General features: G+C 44.6%; 1 protein-coding gene across 1 annotated transcript in view; it reads left to right on the top strand.

The window, feature by feature from the left end:
- The window catches only part of MEI1 (meiotic double-stranded break formation protein 1), a 3,731,473-nt gene that overhangs the window by 291,355 nt on the left and 3,426,907 nt on the right, over nt 1-13,211 (top strand). The gene's annotated exons all lie outside the window — the stretch shown is intronic.

Genomic DNA, 13,211 nt, shown 5'->3' with positions numbered 1-13,211 from the left:
GTCACCCACACAACAGCCACCATCACAGCACATACCGCAAACAGCAGAACCCCCACATTCTTCCTCCCAATCTGAATTCCATCCCGAACTCCCTACCCGTTTTCTCCAGAAATATTTCTAATTTTCCCTGGCCCCTCTGACATCTAACTCCCCTCCCAAAGTACCAAATTCCTCTTCCACACCCTATCCCATCCCTTCCACTTCCCAGTCCACCCCTGAAATCCAGCCTCCGCACCCCACCTAAAACCCTTCCCTAAAAAGAAAAAACCTCCTAATTCCACCCCAAAAAGCCCTACACCCAAGAAGCTCCCTCCCAAAGGAAAAACCCACCCCTTTCCCAAGTACCATTTTCGAGGTGTCTACTGTGCCCAGTGGATGTCCCTTTGTGAGGAGGTTACCTGGCAGTGTGAGATAGCTTAAGTGTTTTGGCTCAGCTTTGTGCTGTGGCACATTTTGGACAATATGGACCAGCCATTTGGCTATGTTTCATTTGATGAATAATTCCATGCATTCTTTAACCCCTTCGCTGCTCATGACGAGCTCAGCTCGTCATGAGTCACACTGGAGCTGTGCTTATGACGAGCTGAGCTCGTCATGAACAATAGGAAATCTGGAGTAACAGCACAGGAGGGTAAAAGTCATAGCAGCCAAGGTGTTAAAAATGTCAGAGTTTTGTAGACATTGGTCCTGCCATGGCTTTTCTATTTGATATTGCTGTATAGTTAGTGATGTGTAAGTACATTTGTGTTTTTTACTTCCCTGATTGCTGATCCAATTGAAATGGTTTGTGCAATGAAAGATAACACTGCCTTCTGAAGGGCCGTAAGTGCCCCCTTCTTTATAGAAAGGAAAACGGATACAATTGAGATAGCCATAGAGGAGGTGGTATGGATAAACCATTTTTCTGAGCTTACCGAAAAAGATGAGTTAGTTAGCTCGGTACGCCTCGGTTATCAGCCAGCTGAGGTGGCTGATACCCGGGGTCTCTTCCACCTAGAAATAACCTTCTCCCTAGCAGAAGTAGAACTAGCCATTGCAGAATGTTCTCTGAATAATGCTCCGGGACCAGATGGAGTTCCGATAGACACCTATAAGGCTGACATCTCTCTCTGGGCCCCCCTTCTGACCAATGTCTTAAATAGTTACACAAAAAAGGGATTTCCATCGACTTGACAGTAGGCGATTGTAGTCCCAATCTTTAAGAAGGGTGACCGTAGCGATCCAAAGTGTTACAGGCCAATTTCACTTTTGGATTCGCTGATGAAAGTGGCTGGCAGAATAATACTGAACAGACTACATACATGGGCCAAGGAGGCTAATTTCAAAAGGAGAGAGTTTTCCCTAACAAACCCAGAAAGGACTGGGAAATATAGCTACACAAAGGGTAATTGGTTCCTTTCTGTGGTTCCTAAATTAAAGCGCAAAAAGCTTTTAGGAATAAGACACCAAAAACATTTCTGATCACAATGATATGTATCCTGACATGTTCCTCAATTATCTCAAAAAAACATAATTTTCATTAAAATCAAATTTATTAAAAACTTAGTCAGAAGCCAGCATGGTATATATTCCACAGTTTTGCATTAAAAACAGTTATAGTACATTAACATCAAGCACATATACAAATTCACAAAAATTAAAAATAACCAAGTTGTCGACGCGTTTCGGTGTTTAAGATTGATGGTACACCTTCCTCAGGACTACAATCAAACTTCTTCAATCTAAAAATATACGGAACAGTCAATTAGTATACATTCATTGAAAGATCTCATTTACAGAAAGTTTTTTTACAATTCTATCGGTGTCTAGAGTGTACACAAGAAGATTTCTTACTCAATTCGCAGTATTCAATTTGCGGTGTCAGTCTAAATCCTGGGGATAGATAAATCTTATCCACTCTTATGATTCTGGTTTCTTCCTTTAAAAGACCTGTGTACCCACAATATTATTTTGTGTACAATTAGTGTGTTTGATTTAATCCACAGAACTACATCTTTATCACCACTCGAGTTTAGATAATCCAATGCTTACTTTGTATTTTAAGGTAGGTGCCTTAAGGATTTTATTTTCAACCGTATGGATATTTTTCATGTCCACTGTTAACAATCAGGATGGTTCCTTAAAATAACCTGTGTATACATAATATCAGGTATACAGTAAGTGTATTACATTTAAGACACTGCATTAGAAGTATTTTATAGAGCTGGTTAAAAGTATGCTTACTATGTAGTTGGTAATAGGAGCGTTAAACTTCCTTCGTATGTGGAAAACTCAGGGTGAACCTCCGATGAGCGTCTTTTCCACTTCTAGATCTTGCTTAAGTGTAAAGGAGATGGAGTGCTTCTTTTTAAAATTGAAGACGATTCCTTTTATCTAAGTAGAGAAATGGAGTGCACATTTTATACTTTGGCATATCCCATTCCTTAGAGGTGATTCAATCCAGTTTGAGTTATGCTCTATTCACTAATTTGTGGACATAGAGCGTATATGATTTAAAAAGCGCAAATTAAAAGCTGCTGCGGGGCATAGTGATTTAAAGGCTTAAGTCATGTTGCTTTATAGACAAGGTTATAAGCCCTCTTTAAGTTAATCTCGTTTTCAGGGGTATAACGTTCATGCAGACATTGTCAGTTTTATTCAATTATCACGATGTCTGCTCATGCTCAAGAATAGAGTACACCCTCTTAAGGTTAATCTCATTTTTAAGGGTAGAAAGCCCATGTCGACAATCTCAGTTTTGTCTAAATATCCTGATGTAAGTTCATGCTCAGGGGTAGAATGCGCCCGAAATCACCGTTCTCTTACCTCCGTGGAATGAGCTCCTCGCCGCCTGCCTGGTAACCCGGTCTCCAGCGTCAGATACTGTGCTTGGAGAACCGGTTCCTTTTGTACTCCGCGGCGGTCTCTTTCAATTGAATAACCGCTTGCACCTGTGTCAGTTCTAGTCGGCGCTGTATAGTCGCCATTTTGGTAGTTTATTATCTATATTCCTTGCCTGGTAGTGCCTATAAGCAAGGAGGGACTAATCTAAAAAGATCGAGTGATTCAAAGAAGCAAGGTTCCAATTTGTTTTCATACGGCGCTTGCTATCGAAGAGTTTATGTTACATTTATCTTTTACACGGAAGCCCTGATAGTAGTAAATTATGGGCTCCTATGGGTATTTACTAGGACTTGCTTCTAGTTTCGAGTCCCGGGATTGTGTCGCCATTCTAGTAGTTTTTTGGCATTATTACAAGGGCGGATATTCTATGGGATATATTACTGCCTACAATTGACAGGGGACTAATAGCAGTGTAATTCATTTACGCACAACTTTCGATTCTAGTTGGTTAATCTGTTTCGTGATTTTATGGAGGCTCTCAAGCAAGCGTTTCTGTTATGGAATTTTTATAGAACTTACTAGCCCGCGGACATATAAGTCTACAGCGGGGCGTGTTATCGCTATGTGACCGTCGAGTTGACACGCCATTTTGGTAGTTTAGTCGAAGTCTCCGCGGGGATGTGTATTCTCAGGGCTTATGACATCTATACTATGGTACCTAACTTACTTGTTTAGTTGTGGTGCATCTTAATCTATTAACCAATGAATCATGTTTTTATTATACCTAGTTCCTTTCTCTATTCACGATAATGCATGTTAGTCTAGTCACCAGTTAACCTCTTTTTTCAATTCCTTTATAATACCCAGTATATAGTACACATTAAATACACCTATTCATACCTGAGGCTTGCGTATGCATGAAGATCGGAGCATATGGAGTGGATATTTAGTGCAGGAATTTGATGATAATATTACAAGATTAGATATCTATAGAGATGGTGGCTCTTAAATGAAACCGTGCTCCCGATTGTCATCATATGGTCACCCCTTACATTCTTATATGGCTACACAGATACAATCAAGTACATTATGTGGATCGTTGTTGTAGTAATACTTAAAACCAGTGTGAGACCTGATATTATAATCTAATAGTGAAATCACATAATATTATTAAACACCACATCGTTTCTGGCAAATAATAGATTTGGAATCCATGTCCCATTCTGATAGAGAGTTTAACATTTTACATATGGACTGATCCACATTCATCGTTCTATCGACATATGTGTTTAGTTATTTAGATGAATGTAGTGATATTTATCATACATCTTGACAATGCAAGATTGTTCATTGTCAAGATGTATGATAAATATCACTACATTCATCTAAATAACTAAAGGCCTAATTGTAGATTTGTGTTAGTAAACACATATGTCGATAGAACGATGAATGTGGATCAGTCCATATGTAAAATGTTAAACTCTCTATCAGAATGGGACATGGATTCCAAATCTATTATTTGCCAGAAACGATGTGGTGTTTAATAATATTATGTGATTTCACTATTAGATTATAATATTAGGTCTCACACTGGTTTTAAGTATTACTACAACAACGATCCACATAATGTACTTGATTGTATCTGTGTAGCCATATAAGAATGTAAGGGGTGACCATATGATGACAATCGGGAGCACGGTTTCATTTAAGAGCCACCATCTCTATAGATATCTAATCTTGTAATATTATCATCAAATTCCTGCACTAAATATCCACTCCATATGCTCCGATCTTCATGCATACGCAAGCCTCAGGTATGAATAGGTGTATTTAATGTGTACTATATACTGGGTATTATAAAGGAATTGAAAAAACAGGTTAACTGGTGACTAGACTAACATGCATTATCGTGAATAGAGAAAGGAACTAGGTATAATAAAAACATGATTCATTGGTTAATAGATTAAGATGCACCACAACTAAACAAGTAAGTTAGGTACCATAGTATAGATGTCATAAGCCCTGAGAATACACATCCCCGCGGAGACTTCGACTAAACTACCAAAATGGCGTGTCAACTCGACGGTCACATAGCGATAACACGCCCCGCTGTAGACTTATATGTCCGCGGGCTAGTAAGTTCTATAAAAATTCCATAACAAAAACGCTTGCTTGAGAGCCTCCATAAAATCACGAAACAGATTAACCAACTAGAATCGAAAGTTGTGCATAAATGAATTACACTGCTATTAGTCCCCGGGCAATTGTAGGCAGTAATATATCCCATAGAATATCCGCCCTTGTAATAATGCCAAAAAACTACTAAAATGGCGACACAATCCCGGGACTCGAAACTAGAAGCAAGTCCTAGTAAATACCCATAGGAGCCCATAATTTACTACTATCAGGGCTTCCGTGTAAAAGATAAATGTAACATAAACTCTTCGATAGCAAGCGCCGTATGAAAACAAATTGGAACCTTGCTTCTTTGAATCACTCGATCTTTTTAGATTAGTCCCTCCTTGCTTATAGGCACTACCAGGCAAGGAATATAGATAATAAACTACCAAAATGGCGACTATACAGCGCCGACTAGAACTGACACAGGTGCAAGCGGTTATTCAATTGAAAGAGACCGCCGCAGAGTACAAAAGGAACCGGTTCTCCAAGCACAGTATCTGACGCTGGAGACCGGGTTACCAGGCAGGCGGCGAGGAGCTCAATCCACGGAGGTAAGAGAACGGTGATTTCGGGCGTATTCTACCCCTGAGCATGAACTTAAATCAGGATATTTAAACAAAACTGAGATTGTCGACATGGGCTTTCTACCCTTAAAAATGAGATTAACCTTAAGAGGGTGTACTCTATTCTTGAGCATGAGCAGACATCGTGATAATTGCATAAAACTGACAATGTCTGCATGAACGTTATACCCCTGAAAACGAGATTAACTTAAAGAGGGCTTATAACCTTGTCTATAAAGCAACATGACTTAAGCCTTTAAATCACTATGCCCCGCAGCAGCTTTTAATTTGCGCTTTTTAAATCATATACGCTCTATGTCCACAAATTAGTGAATAGAGCATAACTCAAACTGGATTGAATCACCTCTAAGGAATGGGATATGCCAAAGTATAAAATGTGCACTCCATTTCTCTACTTAGATAAAAGGAATCGTCTTCAATTTTAAAAAGAAGCACTCCATCTCCTTTACATTTAAGCAAGATCTAGAAGTGGAAAAGAGAGCTCTGAAACATTTTGCAAATAGACTGGGGGGCAGGCCGAAACGCGTCCTGTTGGACATCTATAAGGCTAAGTGTGTATCGACCACCACTCACGGGGCAGGTATCTGGGGGGTTGCAGATTCCTCAGAAATTAAAATGTGTGAAAATGCCTTTCTGAGATATCTGCTGGCTGTCCCTAAATCCACTTCTAGCTATGTATGTCATAAAGAGCTTGCCTTGGTCTACATAACAGATTTAATCAAGGTTTCCCCAGTCCTGTTATGGCATAAACTGTGGACAACACCCGAAACTGAGTTTAACTGGACCATCATTAAGGATTGTGTCAAACAGCAGGGGGCAAAACATATCCATTGGCTTGACTATGTAAAAGACTTTTTATTAGACATAGGCCATCCTGAGTTTTACAACGTCCCCTCCACTCTATCTTCCATCTCCAAAAAAGCCCTTAAGGACGTTTGTCTTGAGCATTTGGAAGAACAACGCGGGCAGATAGAGAGGAAGAAGGTGTCTGTCATCCAACATCAATACCTATTATATGGCCTGGGCACACAGCTATATCTGTCATCGAATTACTCTAGCTATAGTAGAATGCTGCTAGCCCGCATGAGAACAGGGACCTTTTTTAGAATGGTCACCTTTCCAACCATCAATGATTGGGCAAAAAATCTAATGCCATGTTCTTGTGATGATTCTTCTTTGCAATCATCTATACACTGTATTTTATTCTGTAAATTTTATTCGCATAGTAGGAAAAGATTTTTATTACCTTTGTTAAAAGTCTGGGGATTGAGACAATGTAGGCCCGCTTTTATCAAGATACAATTGTTACAAGATGAAATGATTATCTATGCAGTCCCTGTTTTTAAAGAGTATCATTAGGTGCAGATCCTCTATGTTATAATATCTTCTTTAAAAATACTGAAAATTAAATTTATTGAATTGCATGGAGGATTGTTTTTACCTGCTGTTAATTTATGAACTGTTTTTATCTGCTGTGAATCTACGAACTGCCTTTTATTGCTTTCATCTATTGTAATGTGCTTTTATGATTTTAAACAAAAATAGAATAAAGCTATGTTTGACTTGAAAGGGTTTGTATGATGTGCTCTGTGAGCCAGTGCTGGAGTTAGACAGAACAAGGGTAAATGTTGGATGGATGTCTATGTGGGTTGACATCCGGATGGGGCTGACATTGCATTGGGTGACCTGTTATGTGGTAAGTATTTCCTCTTAGCCTAGCCACTGTCAACATCATTTAGCTTGCCCTTCTTGCAATGATGTAGGTTGGGTATGTGTTAGATATGTTGAAGTTAGAAATCTGTGTATCCACACATGGATGTGTCAACTTGTCATACCTTAGTGCAGTTCTGCATGGACATGTGCCCATTTTGCAGTGTGGTACCTTAATGCTACTTCGGCTAGATGTGTGCCACATGCTATAAGTTCTGTGTTTGCTTTCCTAAGTTTCACTTACCCATTGCCTTCACAGTCATGGAACTTGGTTATGCACTTGGTTGTCCCTGATATACTTCACTTCCCAGGTCCAGTGCACATAGGGTTTGTCAGGCATGTACAAAGTGTAGTGGCTTTCAGGAACCCCTGTGGTAGGGGCACAACCGTCCTGAAGAGAGTGTTTCCATTGGGCCCTTCAAATGATTCTCACACTGATTCTATGTACTCTCAATGACTGACATTGCCTTTTCAAGTGGTTGATGTCCGAGTCTAGTAAAGAGTTGTATCAGAGGAGGTGCATGTGATTTTACTGTCACATCCGTACAGATCTTTAACAAGTTAAAATCACAAGGCGTCATGGCAGTTGTAATCAGTTCAATGTCATTTTACTAGCATTTGACAAATGATAAACTGTATTATAAGTGAAGAGCAGTAGTGACGTGGGAGACCAGAGAGAAGGGGCAAAAGTTATGTGTGTAAAGAGATTAATAGGTGTGATCTTGTTGAGGTGGTGGTGTTGTGGAACACAACACAATGGACACATCACAATCACTGTATAAAATTTGCAAACACATGTCCATTTTTGTACAGTGTGCCTGTTCAATACCAGTGTTGCTGTTGTGGATGTGGTGGTTGGACCTCCATGATTACGCCGGCTTTCAGCCAACTCTTAATTAGGCGGGCGGTTTCACTGGTCGTTCAAGCCTCCCACATCCTCATGGGGTCAACGTGCTTGGTGTGGTTGGCGGGGCCAGTGGTTCGGCAGCAGTCTTCGGAAAGCCGATCTGGCCAACTCGTAATACAGCAATCAGACCGCCGAGCTCACTGTGCTAGGATGGACACCGCCAATAGGGTGGACCATGGGACCGCCAAACTCGTAATAAGGCCCATAGAAAGGAATGTCATCTTGGGTTAAGATGGCTGCTGTCCATAATAATTGTTTCTGCCAGGGTCTGCATTGCCAGAGCATGGGTTTCTCCGACCCCGCCGCGGGTCACTGAGTGATGGGCGGCTATATGGCAAATATTTGAGTCTGAATCTGAACGGGCCAAAACTAGGGACACTTGTTTGCTTAAGAAATTCAACAGAATATGGGCGGGCGTCAATTGGGATTCACAGATTAATGTTTAGAATCAATCGTTTTTATTGAGCAGTATAACAACTCAGAACACAACTCACTGCCTACATCCGCTGGCCGGCAGAGCAAGATCCAAAAGCATTTGACACAGCGTACACCCCGGATTGCGACCCCGCGAGGGAAGATGTAATGCTGTGATGAGTAGCCCGTGCAAACGCAAACCTACCGCTTTTAAGTACAAGAACAAGTTCAAACAAAGACAAAGGAAACCCCCCTTCCCCAAACCTCCCCCCCCGCCGCCCACCACCCATCTCCACATCAGTCTCATCTACCCCTTATACTCCCCACCGCCCCCCCTTAGCGCTGCTCAAACCACCTTCGCAGGACCCCAAGGCTCCAAAGGAAAAAGTTGAAGAATCTGCAAATACTTTGGGCAAGTACCTAGATAGAAGATGCAAAAATGGGCCCGACAATTCCACGTATTCCGCACCCTTTCCGTCCATACGCAGCGATAGCCACTCCATAGCGAAAAGATGCCAAAGCCTTTGGACCCAGTCCCTCGGGTCAGGTGAGTCTGGGGACCGCCATTGCGCAAGAATGACTAGGTGCGCTGCCAGCAAGGCCAGAGCGATTTGTCTACCCCTCAGCGAGCGCAAGGGATACGATTTCACAAGTGTAAGCCCTAATAGCGCATGCTCATGTGATCAAGGGAATGTGATCTGAAAAGCATTGTCTAAGTCGTCAAGGATCACCTTCCAATACCGCTCTAGCTTCGGACAGTGCCACAGAAGGTGTGTCAAGGTGCCCGGGAAACCACACCCCCTCCAGCAGAGGCCTGAGTGTTTCCGATCCCACGCTTTAATACGGGCTGGGGTATATTACCAATAAGTAACCGCCTTGTAGGCGGACTCTGTACCTGCTACGTTGGCAGTGGTGTGGTGCGCGCGGTAGAAAACCTGCTCCCACTCCTTACGTGACAGCGGGTGCCCTAGCTCTGTCTTCCAGCGAACCTGCGCTTTTGTACGTGAAGTTTTGGGACGCGCCATGATCATAGCATACAAGTCAGATATAGGTTTGCGATCATCTTTCTTGCAGACTACCCACCTTTCGAAAGCCGTCAAAGGACGGGACATAGACGCAATGTTAGGAGGTTGAGTAACCCAATGCGCTAATTGCGCATAAGGAAAAGCATCGGACTCCAAGAGAGAAAAATAGTCAAGGCAAAGCAGGGGGAACAGAACTCGGCCATCAAGATCAAAGAGGGAACCCACTCTCTTACAACCTTCTTCCTTCAAGCGCTGGAAGATCGGGGACGCACAGCCCGGCGGGAAGGCCGGGTTATCTACAATGGGCGTCATAGGGGACGGGAAAGTAGTCCAACCTTTATGCTGCGCCAATTGGTCCCACGCTTTCAACGTCGGCGACGACACCGGGAAAGAGTAAAGATCCCAAGCTCTGTGTTTTCGAGGGAGCCACAACTAGCGCCAAATGTTACACCCCGCTACAGTCTGAATCATGAAATTCCAATGCTTACTGGACCAGGGCCTATTCCACTCAAGGACGTACCGCAGGCAGGCCGCCTGAAAGTACGCCTTCAGCAAAGGGAAACCCATCCCACCACTGGACTTAAGAGCCGTAATCAGTGATAAGGCAAGCCATGGTCGTTTATGGTTCCATAACAACTTATTAATAAGCCCTTGTAGCTTCTGGAGGGAACCAGGCGGAGGGCTCAAAGGGAGCATTTGAAAGAGGTACAAGATGCGAGGGAGCACTGTCATTTTAACTGCCGCCAGCCGACCGAACCAGGCCAGGCTGAGACGGGACCAGTCTGACAGCGATTTGGCTGTTTGGTCCACTAACAGCTTGTAATTAAGGGAAGCCGTCCTTGCTATAGATGGGGTAAGACGGATTCCCAGGTACGAAATATCGGAGTGAACCCACTAGTAGGCAAAGTCCTGCTGCAGATCCATGTACCTCAGCAGCAGGGACCGATACATTGAGTATCTGCGATTTGGAGAAGTTAACTTTAAATCCCGCTACCTTGCCAAATTCGAGAAGTTCTGCCGACAGGTGCCGCAAGGAGGAATGGGGCACCGTAAGCGAAAGAATCACGTCATCAGCATACAAGCTGATTTTGTGCATATCCGTACCAAACTGAATCCCCGCTCTACCTCCGTTGGACCGAACCAGCTGAGCAAAGGGCTCCATATAGAGCGCAAAAAGCAGCGGGAACTAGGGGCAATCCTGCAGCGTCCCTTTGGTGATAGGAAAAAGGGTAGATCTGCATCCATTCACCCATACCGCCGCCTTCGGGCCGCATATAGACAGCCGACCCATCGCACAAAGTTATCCCCCAAACCGAAGACCTTCAATACTGCAAACAAATATTTCCAATCAACACGGTCGAAAGCCTTCTCCGCATCTATAGATAGGAAAAGGGCCTGCGCGCGAGAGCGATGGACTAGATCCGTGAGGTGCAGAAGTCTTTCAGTGTTATCTCCCCCCCGCCGCGTCAGGATAAAGCCCGCCTGCTCCGGGTCTATGATGCCGTCCATCCAACGGGCTGGGTCGCGCTGCTAAGATACTGGCAAAGAGCTTGGCGTCAATGTAAAGGAGCGATATCAGGCGATACTATCCACACTCCGCAGGGTCCTTCCCGGGCTTGGGGAAAACTGCGATGGCAGCCTCCAACATGGAAGGGGGTCACCTCCCCCACCTCCAAAAAGGAATTGAAAAGGCGTGTTAAAAAAGGAGCCAGCTCCACACAAAACGTCTTGTAAAAGATGGCCGAGAAGCCATTTGGCCCCGGGGATTTGGCCAGCTTCAGACGCGCAATCGCAGATATGACCTCCTCAATACGTAGCTCAGCATCCAGAGCCTCCTCCGAGACCCTAAGAAGAGGCGTAACGCTGCAAGATGCCAGGTAGGCAGCCACCCGCTCGGAGTCCAAAGCCTCCCCCTGATATAAGTTTTGATAAATCTGCCGAAAGGATTCTACAATGAGGGAATCGGTGGTATGTTCCACTGCATGAGAGTCCCTAATGGATTGAATGGCTGACTGCTGCGCTCGCGCCCTCAACCTGTGCACCAACATCCAGCCCCCCTTGTCCCCGCTAAGGAAAAACTTGTGTCGCAAGCGCAAAAGGGCATATTCCGCTCGATCTAGGTCAAGGTGCTTTAGATTGCTTATCTTCGTTTCCAACTCCCTCCATACGCGTGGAGCCCCTGTCCTCTTATGTATCGCCTTCAGGTCACCCACCTCCTTCTCTAGCTCCGCACACTTCTCCCTACACACCCGAGCATAAGTCGCAGACAGCGCAATAAACTCCCCTCGAACCAGCAGCTTGAGGGCCTCCCATACTGACGCTAAGGACACACCATCCTGGTCATTGGTAGCGAAGTACTGGGTGATAGCGTTTCTGATGCGAGTGGCTGCAGACTCCGAGTGTAGGAGAGAATCTCGGAGACGCCAGCCAGACGATGGTGGCCGCTGCCCACTACAGGTAAGCAGAACTGAGATAAGTGCGTGGTCTGACAGAGAGCACAGGGTGATAGTTGCTGCGGACAAATGGGGCAAAAGAGAGGTTGTAGACAAAAAGTGATCTTAACGTGCATAAGTTTTATGGGCTGAAGAGTAATAAGTATAATCCCGATCAAGGGGATGTTGGACACGCCACACATCATTCAGGTCACCGTCTTGAAACCATTGCCTCTCCCCCTGCGACAAGGCCCCTCCCTGGTGTGATCGCGCCGCGGACCTATCCAGCCCCGAGTCCATTACTATGTTCAGATCCCCCCCCCACTAGCACAAACTTATCTGGGGAAGCTAGCACTTCGGAGAGAGACGCCTTCAGGAAGGGCTCTTGGCGTTCGTTTGACACATACAGTGACCCCACTGTCAAGTGTGTCTCCCCCCCCCCATTGAACCCGGACAGCTACAAAACGCCCTCTAATATCAACAACTTGGGATATGATCTTGCAATGCGCCCCAACACTAAAGAGAATAGCCACCCCATGTTTCTTTGCTGGACCCGAGGACCATATCTGCACAGGAAACCGTCTGTCTTTCATCCTCAGTATCTTTGGGGAGGAGATGGGTCTCTTGCAACAGACACACATCGCCGTCTGCATTTTCCAATAGAGAAAGGATGGCCGCGCGCTTAACAGGGTTATTTAGGCCCCTAACATTCAGGCTTACAATTTTCAGATCCCTACCCATAGTCCCTAAGGGGGAGGGAAGCGCTAGCCCAACTAGCACTTGGGGAAGCGCAGGAAGTGCGGGCCCAACCTACGCCTAGCCCCCGGAGAACTGATGCGGAGGTCAGGCTTCCCCAGTGGAGGAGATCTTCCCACTCTCTGCCATTCCGTGGAGCGTCTGCGCCGCCGAGGTGACCCGGTTGATCTAGCCTGAGCAACAGACCTCTCTAAACCTACCGCCTCATAAGCTGTCTCCAGTGAGCGCAGGTGCAGAAGTTTACCTTTGAACTTTAAGATTATGCAAAACGGGAGCCCCCACGAGTAGGGGATGCCCTGTTCCCGTAAGTAGGTAGTAATAGGCTTGAAGCTGCGATGTTTGGTAAGAGTAGAGGCCGCCAGATCTTGAAAGAGAGCGG

The sequence above is a fragment of the Lissotriton vulgaris genome, chromosome 1_1 (assembly GCF_964263255.1).
Source record: "Lissotriton vulgaris chromosome 1_1, aLisVul1.2, whole genome shotgun sequence".
In the NCBI taxonomy this organism is placed as follows: domain Eukaryota; kingdom Metazoa; phylum Chordata; class Amphibia; order Caudata; family Salamandridae; genus Lissotriton; species Lissotriton vulgaris.
Note: the sequence above shows the minus strand (reverse complement) of the source record. Positions and strands in the feature narration are given on the sequence as shown.